Source organism: Bombina bombina, chromosome 6, assembly GCF_027579735.1.
Source record: "Bombina bombina isolate aBomBom1 chromosome 6, aBomBom1.pri, whole genome shotgun sequence".
Classification (NCBI taxonomy): Eukaryota; Metazoa; Chordata; class Amphibia; order Anura; family Bombinatoridae; genus Bombina; species Bombina bombina.
The window spans coordinates 528,137,811-528,156,490 of NC_069504.1; the positions used below are offsets into that span (position 1 = coordinate 528,137,811).

The 18,680-nt window shown below is 38.5% G+C and overlaps 1 protein-coding gene across 4 annotated transcripts in view; it reads right to left on the reverse strand.

The window, feature by feature from the left end:
• SQOR (sulfide quinone oxidoreductase) overlaps nt 1–18,680 on the reverse strand; it is a 193,578-nt gene that overhangs the window by 133,662 nt on the left and 41,236 nt on the right. For 2 of the 4 annotated variants that reach the window (XM_053717444.1, XM_053717447.1), the window contains exon 1: nt 660–785. The exons of the other annotated variants lie outside the window; for them this stretch is intronic. The gene's annotated coding sequence lies outside the window, so the exon portion shown is untranslated. Of the gene's footprint in view, nt 1–659; nt 786–18,680 lie in introns of those variants that run through there. 4 annotated transcript variants of the gene reach the window in all.

Genomic DNA, 18,680 nt, shown 5'->3' on the forward strand with positions numbered 1-18,680 from the left:
TCTGCATGGACAGCACAGCCTACCCACTAGTTGCACTTCTCACTAAAAGTGCAGCAATAGAAATACAAAGAAAAAAAGGGAAAATGTGGGTGGCGCTTACAGCAGTCTGAAATTATAGTAGTAATAATTAAGATGAAATACTTCAAATTTAAATAATTAGATAATTATTGCTGAAAAAAATGACATAAAAATCCCTTAAATAGAAAGGTAAAAACAGGCTATAAATAACCAATAACTATAAATAATAACTCTAAAAGCAGTTGGCCACAGAATATATTTTTACAACAATGGTAATTCAACACTGCAACAATTTCATATATGGACATTCAATAGATTCCAGTTTAGTAAATTTGTTACGGTAACTAACTGAATATATTAACGTCAGTATGTACTGGTAAATTAAATTTTATAGTATAGTTCCAAGAGTGGGGATACATATATCCCAGTTTGGTAATTGTAATGAATAGTGGTTGGTTGCTTTGGTTATACTCAAATAGCAGTTCGTTAGATATTCTGGCTCATTTGGCTAAAAACATATAATGTATCTGAGTTGAGGTTCGTTTGCAAAGGAATATTGGCTGCAAGCATAGTTAGTTTTACTTACATACGGTCCAATGTTTAAATCTATGTCTTTGTCACACTACATAACGTTAACTCACCTCTTCTCCTTAGTGTGTCTAATCGCTTGAAGCGTTCTCCGTTTGTCTGTTGTGGAACTGGTATTGCAGTTCTGGGAGTTTGTATCGTAGCAAGTCGATCGTGGATCTTAGGTCTCAAATTTACAGCTGAAAAACTAAAAAAAAAATCAGTGATCTACGCGTTTCGGCTCGTAGAAAGCCTTTGTCAAGATGACTCTTTTCAGCTCCTCCTATTTAAGAGTTATTTCTTTAACCCTTTGTTGTCGGCCAGTTCTCGAAAGGAAGCCCTTTATTGACAGTTGTCCTTTTTTATTATTTATTGTTTCTTATCCCTTTTCATATTTAATCATAGCAAGATTGTAACTTTGTTGCATAAGGGTAGTGTCACGCAGCGCCACTCTAGCTGTTGCTAGGGACGCGGCGCCTGCTTCTCTGCTCGTTGTCAAGGGATGTGTCTGCTCCTGTTGCGTGCGGCAGTGACGTCATCATCGCACGCTCCTCTCTCTCTGAAGCCGGTCGGATCTCCTGTGGCGCAAATCCTGAGCCTATGGAAATTGCTCACCTTATCTATCACTGCCCTAGTATAGGTGTTACTTTGTGTGCTCCTGAGTGTGATAGTTTACTGTATTCTGGATTGCCATATCGTTAATGAACTCTGCCTCTCTGACTACTCTGCTTGCTTAACCCTTAAAGTACTGGATTGCCTCACTGTTAAACTCTGTCTGCCTTACCATTCTAGTGGTTTACCTTTGGACTGCCTTACTGTTGCCAAAACCTAAAGAGAAAATACCAATGGAACTACTCAATGTGTGAGCGGACTACTGCCTAGTATATGGATACCCCAGTATAATAACTATGAGTTCCAACGGTGGTGCTGTGTATAAGAGTACTTGACAATAGGGTTGCACCGATACCATTTTTTTAGGTCCGAGTACAAGTACCAATACTTTTTTTTAAGTACCGATACTTTTCTATTGTCAGGTGACAGTTTCCCAAGCACATTACAGCCGAGTCAGACTAACTAATGTTTTATGATAGCTTCTTTATAAGTATGAAGAACTGTAACTCAAAATACAATATAAAACAAGGCAGTTTTATTGGCTTGTTGTCACAAAGTTGTAACAACTCAAATAAATTTCACAGAACATGTTAAATAAAATATTAAAAAATATAACAAGCAACAATAAAATAAATATTAAATAACAAATGTAAAATATCACAACCAACCAAAAGTGCAATACAGTATAACTATAAAATTATTAAATATAACAGTGCACAGTTAACAAACAACACTGTGGGCTAGATTACATTTGACTGGTAAGTGTGGTAACCTAATTGTGCAAGATGAGAACTAGCACTAGTAGCAGTATAACATTATCAGGCAATCTAGCAAATAGAATAATTATTTTTTAAATGTTAGTGGCAAGTTCTTTTTAAGGAACAGAAGCATCTCTGCATGTTAAGCAATAAGTCTGTTCCTGCTATCTGTAAGGACGTTTGACGCCAAACTGAACAGTCTTTCGCTTTCCACACTACTGCATGGGGCAGAGAGATATTTTTGGGCCATTTTAGCCAGAGCAGGAAATCGCAGTTTATTAACTGCCCAGTAACTCAGGGGTTTGTCTGAGCGAGGTACAGTGATCTCCCCCAGGTAAGCTTCCAGCTGTATAGTAGCAGCTTTTTTAGCACTGCTCTCAGATGGAGATGGACATTCACCAGCAATTTCTGCAAAGACGCTGTCCAGACTGGTACCTGGCTGGTCATGGTGAGGCCTCTTGGCAGCTGGTTCTTCATGCTCCTCTATCTCTTCTGAAATGTTTTGCTGTCCCAGTATGAACATTTCTTTTGCCTGCCTGGAAGTGTGTGCATTAGTGAAAAATCGATCTTTATACCTACAAAGAACAAAATAAACAACAATGAAGAATGGATGACGACTGATATATATAAGCACTAGGCAGCATACTATTCTTTCGGTGAATTAAGAAAAAAAAAGTCTGCGCAGTAATTACACCAAAAAAGGAATCAAAGAACTAAAAAAATTACTCTAGTCTGTTACATTTTTAATTTAAAAATTAAATAATAATTACCTTGGATCGAGTAAAGTTGCAATACAGTAAAGTGGGTTTTGCTCTGTATCAGAGAAGCGCTTCTGCAAAGCAGCAAGCAAAGTGCTCTTCATTGTTTTAATTCCATGGTCCTCATCCACTTTTGATAAAACTCTCTGTAGCACAGTGACTGCAGGAATTACATCAGATGCAAATGCATCTGAACAACTCACTTGACGAGTCAGCTCTTCAAAAGGACCCAAGATATTAAGCATCTTCTCCATCAGATTCCACTGGTTTGCAGTAATAGTGGCAGGGAGCTCATGTTCAGAAACATACACTCCAAGGGCCCGTTTCTGCTCAATCAGAGACTGCAGCATGTAAAATGTGCTGTTCCAACGAGTTTGCGCATCTTGTTGGAGTCTTTTAATTGGTTGACCAAGCTGTATCTGGATGTCCTGCAGCCGAGAGTATGCCAGGTTAGAATGTTTGAAGTGGCAAACTATTCTGCGCCCGACTCCCACAGCATCCGCAATGCTGCGCTGTGATAACAGCCCTTCTGAGACAGCCAGCTGTAGTGTATGTGCCACACATGAAATACTGGGAAGTCCTGCATCTTCCATGCCTTTTATCATGTTTTTGGCATTGTCCCGGACCACAACATGAACAGAACCTTTGGGAATAGCCCAAGTCTGAAGCATTTCCTCAAGTATACTTGCTATTGCTTGGCCAGTGTGAGAGCCATCAAATTTCTTTGTGTGGAGCATGACCTGTCGAAGAGAGAATTCGTCATCTATCCACTGCGCTGTTAGGCTGATGAGAGACAGTGGACTCACACTACTGCTCCAGATGTCAGTGGTGAAGCTAATCGCCTTTATCTTCTCCTGCAACATGATGGTAATGTGCTTTTTAACCGTGTTGTGTATCTGCGGTAAGATGACGTCTGTAATATAGTGGCGACTGGGAATGTCATACTTCGGCTCCAAAACATTGAGAAATCGACAAAAACCCATGTTATCCACAATTGAAAGGGGTTGATCATCCAGAATAATCAATTGGGTGAGGGCCTCGGTTATTTTTACAGCTCTCGGGTTGTCTCTTGACAGCTTTTCTCTTCTTGCCAAAGTTTGCTGCAGAGTTGGCTGATGAGTGCTACTGCTAGCAAAAGTGGCAAATTCTCCATGCTCACTTTTATGTTTTAATTTCAAGTGCTTTATCAGATTACTGGTATTATAAGAACTGACTTTTGCACCACCTCTTGATAGTTTTGAAGAACAAAGTTTGCAGTCTGCCATCCGTGGGTTTTCCTCATTAATTTTAAAATACTTCCACACCGCTGACATTCTGCTGGTGTTTCTGTGAACCGAAACGAACGCGTCGGATAAATAATTTGCTCCACCTTATGGAAAAAACAAACCCGAAAATGAAAAAACGTATCGCACAAGTGTAAATGTGTTTTTTACAGCATTTGTGTTTGGGAAAGTATTGTTTCAAGAAATCTGTGTTTGGAGTTTTATATTGCACCAGCAATATATATTTAATGTGTGTGTGACTCATGTGTGTGTACTTTGCAGTACTTAAGATGGGGTTGACCTTTGGGGGGTGGGGGGTGGAAGACAGTTGTTTGAAACGGGTAATCTCTACACAAAAGCTAAAATAATGAACCTTACAACAAGCTACCTGATTAACCCCTTCTGCTGCTTGGAATAATAAACGTGTGGTGTGCAGCTGCAATTAGCGATCTAAAAGCCATACATGTCTGCTATTTCTGAACAAAGGATATCACAGATAAGCTTTTACAACCATTTACAAACGAAATTGGCAGATTGACTAAATAAAATGAGAAACAACTTTGCATTTTCCAATTGCCTCTGCAGCCTATAGGCCTATATAGCACTCTGCAGCCAATCACATGAGTGATCTAACCAAGTTAATATAAATTTCACAGAAAGACTAAAAAGGTACAGTCTACCAGAATTGTTATTGTTTTAAAAGATAGATAATCCCCTTTATTACCCACTCCCTAATTTTGCAACACATTTATATAAATACACTTTTTACCTCTGTGATTATTACCTTGTATCTAAGCCTCTGCAAACTGCCCCCTTATTTCAGTTCATTTGACAGACCTGCATTTTTAGCCAATCAGTGCTGGTTCCTAGGAACCCCACGTGTATGAGCACTGTGTTATCTATATGACACACATGAACTAACACCCTCTATGAAAAACTGTCAAAATGGACTGAGAGAAGAAGCGGCCTTCAAGGAAAATTAGAAATTAGCATATGAACCTCCTAGGTTTAGCTTTCAACTAAGAATACCAAGAGAACAAAAAAAAAATTGGTGATAAAAATTGGAAAATTGTTTAAAAATTACATGCCCTATCTGAATCATGAAAGTGTCCCTTAAGGAATGGGAAAATTCATTGTCACTGCAAAGATACATAAGAAATATGTTGTACTTTTTATATAAATAAATAATTTATTAATATAAAAAAACAATCACACATTCTTCCTTGTATTAGCAATTGATTTATGCTAATTAAACATAGTACATTTTGCTATGTTTCATTAGCATCAATCATTGGCTTTTACAAGGAATGTGTGCAATTTTTTTATTACTGTTATATTATTTATTCATATATTACATAAATTAATAAATTATTATTAACAACATATTTCTCCAGAGTCTCATTTAAGCAAATATAACTTATGTGTTATAGGGACTTGAAACACGTATCTTTCAAAGTTCAGATAGAGCACGCAATTTTAAACAACTTCACAATTTATTTCTAATTTTCTATAGACTTAGACTATTATAAAAAAAATTGCTTCATTTGTTTGGTATCCTTTGTTGAAAGAACAGCAATGCACTACTGGGGGCTAGCTCAACAAGTTAAATGAGCCAGTGACAGCCACCAATCATCACTCAGCTAGCTCCCAGTAGTGCATTGCTGCTACCTGCTAGTAGTGAACATAAACATGTTTTTCAACAAAGGATATTATAATATATGTATATATATAAAATTTTAAGATAAATATATATTTAATTTTATTAAGAATAAGATAATAATAAATATATAAATTTATATTATAAATTAATTGTTTGTGTGAAGGAGGGTGGTATATTAAAAATATTTAAAAGAACTGTCCTTTGAGTGCCAGGCTGAGACATACCTCTTTTTTAACACCTTGGCTGGCCTGGCACTATTCTTACTGGCTCTGACTCAATTTACTCAAAGCCACAGGAGTCAGTCAGCACCAACATTGCAGATTGCAGTTGGGCAGTGAAATTTGGAGGCAATTAAGTCATGCCATCCTGAGGTATTGGGGCAGATGAGCATAGAATATTGTTCTGCAAATTAGAGAGATAGATGGAGGGAGGGAGGGAGAGAGAGACAGAAGGATGGAGGGAGAGTGAGACAGGAGGGAGGGAGAGACAGAAGGAGAGAGTGAGGGATAGACAGAAGGAGGGAGAGATAGACAGAAGGAGGGAGGGAGAGAGAGACAGAAGGAGGGAGAGATAGACAGAAGGACAGAAGGAGGGAGAGATAGACAGAGGGAGGGAGAGACAGGAAGGGAGGGAGAGAGAGACAGAGGAAGGGAGGGATGGAGAGACAGAGGGAGAGAGAGACAGAGGGAGGGAGGGATGGAGAGACAGAGGGAGAGAGAGACAGAGGGAGGGAGGGAGAGACAAAGGAAGGGAGGGAGAGACAAAGGGAGGGAGGGAGAGACAAAGGGAGGGAGGGAGAGACAAAGGGAGGGAGGGAGAGACAAAGGGAGGGAGGGAGAGACAAAGGGAGGGAGGGAGAGACAAAGGGAGGGAGGGAGAGACAAAGGGAGGGAGGGAGAGACAAAGGGAGGGAGGGAGAGACAAAGGGAGGGAGGGAGAGACAAAGGGAGGGAGGGAGAGAGGGAGAGAGGGAGGGAGAGAGGGAGGGAGGGAGGGAGAGACAGAGGGAGGGAGGGAGGGAGTTAGAGGGAACATTGCCCCTGGGTACCTGCACATATTTTTATCCCAGGACGAAACTAAAATGTTAGATACAGTGGATCTGTGACAGTAGTCAGTGCCTTGTGTCCACGGTGTCTTCCTTGAGAGACAGTTACTGCGCAATACTACTACTGGCTGCTTGGCTTTACCTTCACTCGCTAGTACAGAAGCTGTGCACTGGGGAAATTATATATTTTATTAATTAGCACATTGAGCAGTGCAAGTGTACAGATAAATAACAGTAGCTCTGTACACCTGCACTGCTCAATGTGCTAATTAATAAAATATATAATTTCCCCAGTGCACAGCTCTTCCATACTAGCGAGTGAAGGTAAAGCTAAGTAAGCAGTCAGTAGTAGTATTGCGCAGTAACTGTCTCTCAAGGAAGTTACCAGTGAATTTTCTGGTCCGCGGTTGTCTTTCAGAGTGTGAACGTGGGATGTAAGTGGAAAAAGGCAGATCACTCTCTCTGCTCTGCATAAATGACTTCCCCCCCCCTTCGCCGGTGTCGTACATAGCAGATTCAGTATGCCTAGCAGCTAGTGTATCCCTCTCTCATGAACCAGCACTGCTTCCACTGCAGTGTGCACTGACTGAGTGCACATTTTTAGCGCGCACAAGCCCCAAAAAGGTTGCGGGGCAAAAAAATATTTTTTTTACTTTTTTTACTGGTCCAGATTAACCACATAGTCCCCCAAGAGACGGTTGAGCACATCAACCACCACAGACTCAAACACCATCTTGTGTAAATGCCAAGCGCCCCACAACCGTGTGACATCGGCTCGCTCGTCCCTACAACTGCACACACTCCCTCCACTGTCAGGGTGGCTGCGGGCAGCTCCTCCTTCTCATGCACATTTCACTAGGCTTATCCCCTCCTCACCACCCTACTTTCAGTCAGCAGCACCACCCGATTTGTCGGTGGCTTGAAATGTTAAGAATTTTGGTAACTTTAGTTTAACCGTAACTGTTGCTTTCAATCACATATTTGGCAGTCTTTCCTGAGTTTAGACAGCTTGTTTGAAGCAATATGGGAAACCGAAACAGAAAGTAGTTATTTTTACTAGAATTTTGGAACTATATATTCATAAAGATTCAAAACATTGAAAGGTGTGCATATCTTGTGTTAGACAACAAATAGAGATCTAAGTTTTATTATCATTACAAGCCACCCATGTACTGTAGTGCGGGAGGAAGAGGCGGAGTGCGCACAGAAATTGTCTAGTTTATAACAGCCGTCTCACAATATGTTACGGACCAGTTATATATCATATGTAATATAAACTAGTACTACTCGCAATCTGTTATATATATATATATATATATATAACAGATTGCGAGTAGTACTAGTTTATATTACATATGATATATAACTGGTCCGTAACATATTGTGAGACGGCTGTTATATCTATGAGTGTAGATGCTATAGAGGCCCTGGGTATTGGATAACAACAACGGACGACACATAAAGGGAAAAACAAACTAACCTGAAAGCTCTAAACGCTGTTGAGCTATGTTGCAGCTGACGGTTAACGGCTAACGGCTCCTGAGATCCAAACATCAACTAACCTGGATTTGCACCGTCGAGCTATTTTATTATTGTGTTAGGTGTTAAGCGTTAGGTGTTAGGCATTAGCTGCTCTCCGCACTCATTGGCTTTGCCCCCTCTACATGCCCCCCCTCTACATGCCGCTCTCTGATTTGAATTAGCGCGGCAGAAGCTCCCTCACCTCAGGTCCCTCTTCCTTCCCTAAACAGCGTGGCTCCAAAGTATCGGCTGAGGTATCGGAGGGTGTTTTAACAAGTACAAGTACATGTGGAAATGCTTAGTATCGGCACCGATACCGATGCTAGTATCGGTATCGGTGCATCCCTACTTGACAAACAGGAAATTGAATAGCCTAGGCTACCCAACAAAAGTATACACTTATAGCACTCCAGAGTCCTAACAATTATGGTACAATCGCATAGAATTATTGAAGGACAATATCTTAATGTTTAATATGTCAAGGGGTCAGATAGTGTAGTAATAAAATATAACTTATTAGGATAACTTAAAAAACGACAAAAACACACACACAACATACAATTAAAACTATGTAACGAAGGACAATCAGCGTGCAAATTAAAGTGAATGCTAGTAAAACAGCATCACTGAGGGCTCATGAGTAGAATAACATGTGTAATAACTATTAAGGAGGATGCCCTTAACAAGGAAGGCTCAGAGTTAAATGCTGAATACCTCCTAAGATAGTGTAATATACACATGTGCTTGGAAATAAAAGCTACTGCTCATAATTGTATGTATACCACTGTAAGAGAAACCAAAAAATGTGAAAGGTTGAACTCAATATAAAATTGAGCAGAAAATATCATCAATTATCTGGTTCTATGTAAAGTGCCAAGGTAAAGTTGGCACCAACATATAAATAATATAACTATTATTGGCACTTGAGATTTCCAAAACTAAAAACAGGTGTGTAACATATATAGAACGGTACGGTTGTCAACACACTTCTTATTAGTGTTATCATATAACATCGCTGAATAGCCTAAGGCTGTAATATACAGACAGTGCTTAACCACTCGCACAAACAATTGCAATTTAGAAATGTTGATTCACACCTGACTACCATAGCCGCTACTTTAGCCTTGCAGGCACCCAATATTTTTAACACTTTCAGCTCTTATGTATAGTGAGAGTAATTAATGAGTTGGATGTACTTCCCTTGTGTAACTGTGCTGCTGTTGTCTATATTGCGCTAGACTTATATTCGTATGCACAAAGTGATACGGACATATTTGATCTCTAACCCTGACAGTATTATGCACTGTAACTTTATGGGTGGACATTATAAGGAGACTCATAGCCTACTGATATAAGCTATTACTAGCTACCCAGTGCATTTAGTCTACACAGGCAGTTCCAGTAGCACCCTGTATAGTTTCACCAATATAAATTATTACCAACTTATTTAATGCTATACATCTCTTATGTTTGCTTGCAAGACATACATACACGTTACTCCTGTTTTAAACTGTTCTTAAGCATAAATGCATATTTGACTACTCAGTAACAATTACTCAATACTTACACTTGATTATTTGAGTGACGCTATCGACTTTTTGCTTCAGGAACAGATTCAATATTTATGTGATTCAATATAAATGTTGGTGCCAACTTTACCTTGGCACTTTACATAGAACCAGATAATTGATGATATTTTCTGCTCAATTTTATATTGAATTCAACCTTTCACATTTTTTGGTTTCTCTTACAGTGGTATACATACCATTATGAGCAGTAGCTTTTATTTCCAAGCACGTGTGTATATTACACTATCTCAGGGGGTATTCAGCATTTAACTCTGAGTCTTCCTTGTTAAGGGCATCCTCCTTAATAGTTATTACACATGTTATTCTACTCATGAACCCTCAGTGATGCTGTTTTACTAGCATTCCCTTTAATTTGCACGCTAATTGTCCTCCGTTACGTAGTTTTAATTGTATGTTTTTGTCATTTTTAAGTTATCCTAATAAAAGCTATATTTTATTACTACACTATCTGACCCCCTTGACATGTTAAACATTAAGATATTGTCCTTCAATAATTCTATGCGATTGTACCATAATTGTTTGTTTGTTTGTTGGGTAGCCTAGGATAGGCTATTCAATTTCCTGTTTATGTTGCCAAAACCTACCTGCCTGACCATTCTAGTGGTTTACCTTTGGACTGCCTTACTGCTGCCAAACCCTGCCTGTCTGACATTTCTAGTGGTTTACCCCTGAACTGCCTTCCGCTGATTATTATTATTATCGGTTATTTGTAGAGCGCCAACAGATTCTGCAGCGCTATAAACAAAGGGGGAGTACAACAAAACAATTATAGGGTAGAGGGCCCTGCCAAGAGTTGCACTGTTGTAGTCAGCTCTTAAGAAGGTGATCTACAAACAGCTGGACTTTTAGGCTTACATGCTAAGAGGGTTCAGGGGATTGCAGTGGAGCAGAGGAACTGGTAATAGGAAAGGTCAGCGTAGGTTGTATGCGTCCCTGAACAGTAGAGTCTTTAGGGAGCACTTGAAGCTTTTAAAACTAGGAGAGTCTTGTGGAGCGAGGCAGAGAGTTCCACAAGATGGGAGCCAGTCTGGAGAAGTCCTGTAAACGGGAGTGTGATGAGGTGACAAGAGAGGAGGAGAGTAGGAGGTCATGAGCAGAGCGAAGGGGACGGGAGGGAGAGTATCTGGAGACAAGGTCTGAGATGTAGGGGGGAGCAGTGCAGTTGAGGGCTTTGTATGTAAGAGTGAGAGTTTTGTGTTTGATCCTAGAGGCAAGAGGAAGCCAGTGAAGGGATTGGCAGAGAGGCGCAGCAGATGAAGAGCGACGTGTAAGGAAGACGAGTCTGGCAGAGGCATTCATTATGGATTGTAAAGGAGCTAGGCGGCAGGTGGGGAGACCAGAGAGGACAGAGTTGCAGTAATCAAGGCGGGAAAGAATGAGAGAGTGGATTAAAATCTTAGTTGTGTCTTGTGTAAGGAAGTGTCTAATTTTAGAGATGTTTTTAAGGTGGAAGCGGCAGGCTGTAGCCAAGGACTGAATATGAGGAGTGAAGGAAAGATCCGAGTCAAATGTGACCACGAGAAATCAGGCATGCGGGGTAGGGGTAATGGAGTTGTCGACAGTTATAGAGATATTGGGGGTGGAGATTTTGGAAAAAGGGGAGAAAATGAGGAGCTCAGTTTTGGAGAGATTTAGCTTGAGGTAGTGAGAGGACATCCAGGAAGAGATGTGAGAAAGACAGTAAGTGACACGGGTTAGCAAGGAAGGAGATAGTTCTGGTGCAGAGAAGTAGATTTGGGTGTCATCGGCATACAAATGATATTGGAAACCGTGGGACTTAATAAAGGAACCTAGTGATGACGTATAGATTGAGAAGAGAAGGGGACCGAGGACAGAGCCTTGCGGTACTCCGACAGAAAGTGGTGACGGGGCAGAGGAGGCCCCAGAGAAGGCTACACTGAAGTTACGGTTTGACAGGTAGGAAGAGAGCCACGAAAGGGCTGTGTCACAGATGCCGAAGGATTGGAGGGTTTGGAGCAAAAGAGGGTGGTCGACAGTGTCAAAGGCTGCGGACAGATCAAGGAGGATAAGCAGAGAGAAGTGGCCTTTTGATTTAGCTGTAAGTAGGTTGTTGGTGACCTTAACAATAGCTGTCTCTGTGGAGTGATAGGGACGAAATCCAGATTGCAGCGGGTCAAGAAGGGAGTTTAACGTAAGGAAATGGGATAGGCGTGCATATACTAGTTTTTCGAGAAGCTTTGAAGCAAGAGGGAGGAGGGAAATTGGGCGGTTAGTTGGATGGGGAGGTAGGATCAAGGGAAGGTTTTTTGAGGATAGGTGTGACCAGTGCATGTTTCATTGATGAGGGAAATGTACCAGTGCTGAGGGAGAGGTTGAAATGTGTGTTAGTATAGGGGTAAGGGTAGCAGAGAGAGAGGGGAGCAGCTGTGAGGGGATAGGGTCAAGGGGACAGGTAGTGAGGCGAGAGCGCAGTATAAGTGCTAAAACTTTGTCCTCGGTAACAGGGGAGAATGAACTAAGTTTCAGGTTATGAGGGTTGTGGTTGAGTGAGAGTATTTGAGGGGGGGGGAGAGAATGGAATTCTGCTGATTCCCTGCCTGTTGCCGCCGAAGACTTTCCTGCCTGAGTGTGCCGCTTACCTCATCTTGCAAATTTTCTCTGCTCTGGGATATTCCCTATCATTCCGGCTCGACGCGGGAATAAGAAGACTACTGGCCGAGTTTGGTCTGATAGTGGAATATCCCACGAGCATTACAGGTAGAGACAAATACTATCAAATATCTAAAAAAAAACAGTTAGACATAGTGAATATATTATGTTGTTACCTTTCCAAATTAAGATCTTTATTTATTTTATATTGATGCAAAATAAGTTAAGATAATAATTAAACATTAAACATTATGAATATATTGTTGCATATATTAAAGTAAATGTAATCAAATAAATTATCTGTATTTCATTCAAGACTAAAAGTGTAGATATTTTTTTTAGATATATTTCATCCCATTGTTTTTGGATATTACTTCCCATGAAACAACATGAAAAACACAAAATGTTCAATCGGTGCTATCTGGGCATATTAACTAAAAAAAAAAAAAAACTCACTCCCGCTAGAATTGTTTTATGTTATCATATTGGAAATATGTTTATTCTTATGTTAATCATTTTGTCCTTAAAAAAAGGTTTCTAAAACTAAATTAGAAAATTTAGGTCCAATTCACTATTTAGCCCAAAAGGAGAAAGTGTTCCAAAATTATAAATAAGTTCAGCCTCTTGTTTCAAAAGTTTTTGTTCCATATTGCCTCTCCTTCCATCTTGTGATATTTTCATTATACCTTCCCCTGATGTTTTTCTTTAAAAAGTTTATAAAGAACAGTGTCATTTCTCTCATGTTCTATCCCTAATATGTGTTCCCTAATGCAGTCTTAACTTTCTGCTTGTTTGTCCAAAGTATCTAAGGTTACATTTGCATTGTATGAGGTATATCACGTTCGTATCTGTGCATCTGATAATCTCAGTTATCTTTAGTTCTTACCTGTTTTGTCTGAATTCATTTTCTTTCATTTACTGCTATATTTAAACGACTTACAGTAGTGACATGGGTAAAAACCTTCTATTGCATCACCTTTGAGATCTTTAAATCCTTTATTTAATGTAATTTTATTTTTCCTTTTGTATTCACTGTGGGTTAGTATGTTTTTAAAATTCTTTGCTTTTTTCTAGATAAACTTAGGACTCCTACCTTACGTCCTATTTGTGGGTCCTTTAGTAGGGGATGCCAATGTTTAATAACTATTTTTTAAACATTTTATGTTGGGCTGAATAAGTTGTTAATATTGGTACTTCTAATACTGTTGAACTTTGGTTATTAATATGATTTGATCTAGATTTTTTTCTTTAACAAGGTTTCTCTATCTACATTTTTTATTTCTTCCACTAATCTCCCTATTTGTTCAGTATCATAGCCTTTTTGTTTGAATTTCTCAATAAGAACTTTTGATTGCTGTTCATATTCTGAGATATCTGTACAATTTTTTCGTACTCGTAATATTTGACCCTTGGGTATATTCTTTTTCCAGGTATCGTGGTGACAACTCTTAGAATCTATATAATTATTCGAATCAACTTTTTTAAAAAAGGTTCTCGTTTTTTTATTTGTTCTTCTAATATCTCAATTTCTATGTCTAAAAACCTAATTTTCTGGCAGCTAAATTCATGTGTGAAGCTCAAACCGTAGTTGTTGGTATTAAGGTCATCTATAAACATATTTAGTAGTTCCATATCCCTTTCAGCACCTGTAGAATAAAAGCTTATAAAAATAGAATGATGATGTGTGTGTATGTGTGTATATATATATATTTTAAAGTTGCTGTGTTTAAATCCAGAGAGTGCTTATTATTGGATCTATTTGAATATGCTTTGAGCACCCTGGTCTGGAGTTTTGTTGGCGAGTGAGAGTGCGCTTTTTGGAATATAAATATAAATATAAAAAAATGCAGATTCCCGCTACTTCCAATTTGTGCTTAATGTCCCTTTAAACTAGGAGACTCAGAGACTTTAAAGGTCAAACTACACCTCTATGTTAAGAGAAACTTCACACAGAAAATCTCTTATTTTATACACAACAGTAAAGGACCGACTGGCATTTTCTTTACAATTTTACGTAAACAGTCTAGACCTAGTTGAAAATCGCCACTCTGTATGTGTTTCACATAACATAATAGCTTTTACATTAGGTTAAAGTGAATGTAAATTTTCCAACAATTGAAGGTCCCGAATACCTCCATAACACATGCGGACTTAAACCATGATATTTTTTTAATAAAATTTAAATTATTAATAATATATTTTTAACACCAAACTTAGATCCGTTTTGTTGATTAACTCCTCCCATCTGGCACTTCCTTGATTTGCAGACTGTGACGTATAGAACGGTCCCACCCGCTCTATTACGTACCTCTGAAGCGCGTCCCCGCGGAGTCCTTAATTTGCGCATGCGTTCCCGATTCCAAACGCAAACATTTGTATTTGGTAGTTTAGCGCATGCGTGTGTCGTGGACGCACTATGCTTCGGAATCCCTCTTTTACTTATGCATGTGCAGAAGCAGCGCATGACGTTTTACTAAAGGGGTTGAACGCCACGGGGTAGGGGAGCGGATTGGAAAAAACAATTGTCAATCAATTAGAAAATGAGGACAAAATGGCGGGCGGAGGAATTGCGGCTCCGAAAATTAGGTAAAAATGTATATATTTGGATTTTGAATGAAAATAGAAAAAAAAATGATCAATTAAGGTCCTCCTGATTTATTGCCCTTGATAATATGAGGACAAGTGATACTGTTTACTTTACATTCACTTTAATTAACTAAACGCTGCCCGGTGCACAGCAAAATGTAGTAAATTGTCTTATGTCATTTTGTATAAAATGGGTTAATACCCAGAAAATAAATTAAGGAAAAGGAAGTGGGTTGTATCTATAAAAACTAGTTGCAAAACTGAACATTGCAAGAGGAAGGCCATAACATTCATTTGTCAGGTTTTGCAAGTTAACTATTCATACAATAAATGAAGAAATTAAAGTATTTCAGAAAGAACCATTTCATTTTTTTTCTAACTCTTAAAAACAGGGGGGGGGGGGGAGTAATGTGTAAATGAACATAAAAGTGCAAAAAATAAAAATGTGTTTGAACATTTTATTATTGCACTATTGCTTAAAGTGATTGTAAACGCCCAGTATGTTAAAAACAGGGGCACTTTAATTCATTAAAATTTACAAAGATGCTCATGTTTTTAAATACTTACCTTTGCGATATGGTAAACTTAACGCTGATCCTCCGCCCGCATCTCCTGCTTTCTTTAGCAGATTGATGACGAATCCAGCTTCCTCCAATAGTTGCGTGCCCCCTTTGGCGTCCAGCTCGTGGGGCATGCAACGATTGGAGGAAGCCACATTTGTCATTCATATGCTAAAGAAAGTAGGAGATGCAGGTGGAGGATCGGCGTTAAGTTTACCATAACGTAAGTTTTTTTTTTTTAAATAAGTGTCTTTGTAAAATGTAATGAATTATAGTGCCCCTGTTTAAGATTTTTTTTTATACTGAGCTTTAATTCATTAACTTTAATATCATTAAAGTTTACAAATCACTCAAACCTGTGCAAATTGGGTTAAACACACAAAGTCACCAAACACATGTGATGAGCCAAGTAATACAGTGCTGATCCTATATAGGTATGCTTTTCCGCAAAGAACACCAAGGAAGCACATCAAATTGAGGGGGGGGGGGTTAAAATGATGCATCCAATTTTAATAGTCTCTTAAAATTGTATTTTGTATCTGAGCCATAAAAGTTTATTTTTTATGTCTCATTCAGTGTAAAAATTGTACTTGTCCCACGCTCCCTAGAGAGGCTAAAAATCTAATTAATAATTGTATTAGGTAACCCTTCTAAAACAATAAGATATATAGCTGCGTTTCATCCTGTGCGCTCAATAGCGGTTAAAAACGTTTACAATACAGTGCTTAGAGGCAGACACTAAAAATAAAACTTTCATGATTCAGACAGATCATGCAGTTTAACACCCCCCCCAAAAAAAAAAAAAAAACCCCAACAACTTTCTAATATACTTTCATTATTAAAATGTGCACATTCTTTTTATAAGCACGGTTTCTGAAGCACCAGCTCCTATTAAGCATCTACAAGAGTTCACAGTGTATACATATAAGAATCTGTGATTGGCTGATGGTAATCACATGATACAGGGACTGGCAAATTTAAGTAAATTTTGAAATTTGTAAGGAAAAAAAAAATGCACCTATTGCATTGTCTTTTTATTACGCACTTGTTGATTATGCAATTATACTGTATTAAAAGGGACTTGAAACCCACACTTTCTCTGATGATTCTGACAGAACATGCAATTTGAAACAACTTTCTAATTTACTTATATTAACAAATTGCCTTTGTTCTTGGCATCTTTTGTTAAAAAGCAGGGGTGTAAGCTCAGGAGCGTGCACATGTCTGAAACACTGTATGGCAGCAGTTTTGCAATAATGTTATACATACGCAAGAGCACTAGATGGCAGCAATATTTCCTGCCATGTAGTGCTCCAGACACCTACCTAGGTATCTCTTCAACAAAGAATAACATGGGTACTATGAAAATGTTCTAATAGAAGTAAATTGAAAACAGTGCTTAAAATGGTGTACTCTGTCTGAATCACAAAAGAAAATGTTGGGTTTCATATTCTTTTAATGATCCTTGAAACAACACTTGCTTAAAAGGGACACAAAAGTGCAAAAAATGTAACTCTAATTTGTTAGTGTTTAACTATTACATTGGTTAGTCTCCAGACACTGCAGAAGAAGAGGAAGCAACTTGATATTTTAAACTGTCATGATTCATAGATTACTCCATGACAGAGCATGCAGGTTTAAGCAACTTTCCAATTTACTCCTATTATCAGTTTCTTCGTTCTCTTGGAATCTTTACTTGAATGTAGGCTTAGGAGCAAGCCCATTTTTGGTTCAGCACCTGGGTAGCGCTTGCTGATTGGTGGCTACATTCAATCCAATCAGAAAGTGCTACCAAGGTGCTGAACCAAAAATGGTCCGGCTCCTATGCTTACATTCTTCCTTTTCCAATAAAGATACCAAGAGAACGTAGAACTGATAATAGGAGTAAATTAGACTGTTGCTTAAAATTGCATGCTCTATCTGAATCATAAACATTTAATTTTGACTAGACTATCCCTTTAATACTGTGTGGACTAGTAATTTTTTCACTCTCGGACAGAAACTATTAAACCCCATCATAACAAACTATATTAAAAAAAAAAAAAAAAACTGCAGGCAGCCATGAATTTCTCTGTGTTTAAAAAAAAAGGGAAAAAATAAATAAAATTAAAAGAAATTTTTTTTATATATATATATATATATATATATAATATATATATATATATATATATATATATATATATATATATATATATTTATTTATTTTATTTTTTTTTTTAACTGAGTGGAATTTCCTTCCAGCTGATAAACAATGGAGCTGAGCTGCATGTCGCCATTAAGCAACTAGGTTAAAAGGTTATTTCAAAGCAAGGTCAAACTTTATTACCTACTTGGTATTATGGAGGGAAAGTTCATCAAGCTGCAGGACAAACTGCCCACCAATGCAGCATCACTTGGCAAAAGAGCTCTCTTGAGCAATCTTGCCCCTTGCTCTTGCACATCCAATTGCACAAGAGCAGGGCCTCTCAATCAACCTGAACAAGTGACTTTGGGGTGAGTTATCTTTGTCAACTCTAAATTAGCGGTTACAGGCTTGCTCATGTAAGACTGCACAACAATGTGTCAGAAGCTACAAATTCTTACTATGGAGTAATCTATGGTAACCTGCTAATTGCTCTTCACTTGGGTGCATATGTAATCTATGTTATAAGACTAGGCAACCTCACCAGTTTAAGGATATCCAAACTACATATTTTATACAACTGAATTCTAAAAAGGTAACCTTATTTAAAAACGTATACCAGCTTCTTATTGTACACTGTATTATAGGGGACCAGTTGGGGTCATGGAACATAAGCAGCATTTTGCAGGGGTGGTACATATAGAAGGCATATTCTGGTTAATACTGTATAAAAGAAATGACTCTCATATGGAGCCCCTCAGTTGGGTATAATTATGTCCTTGTGTGAAATTTGAATCTGACGAGCGTTGAGATTTGAGACTGCTGACTATAGTAAGGTTTATACTGTAGTAAACAAGAGCTGAGGGTTGCAGTCATGTCATTCTTACGCCCAGGTAGCACAATGTCATGTTAGCCCTAGTTAAGCATCTAACAAATACAATGTTTGGAAAAGAAGCTGATTGGGAAATTTAGCGAATAATCCTTAGCACAATTATTAAATCTCCAATGTCCT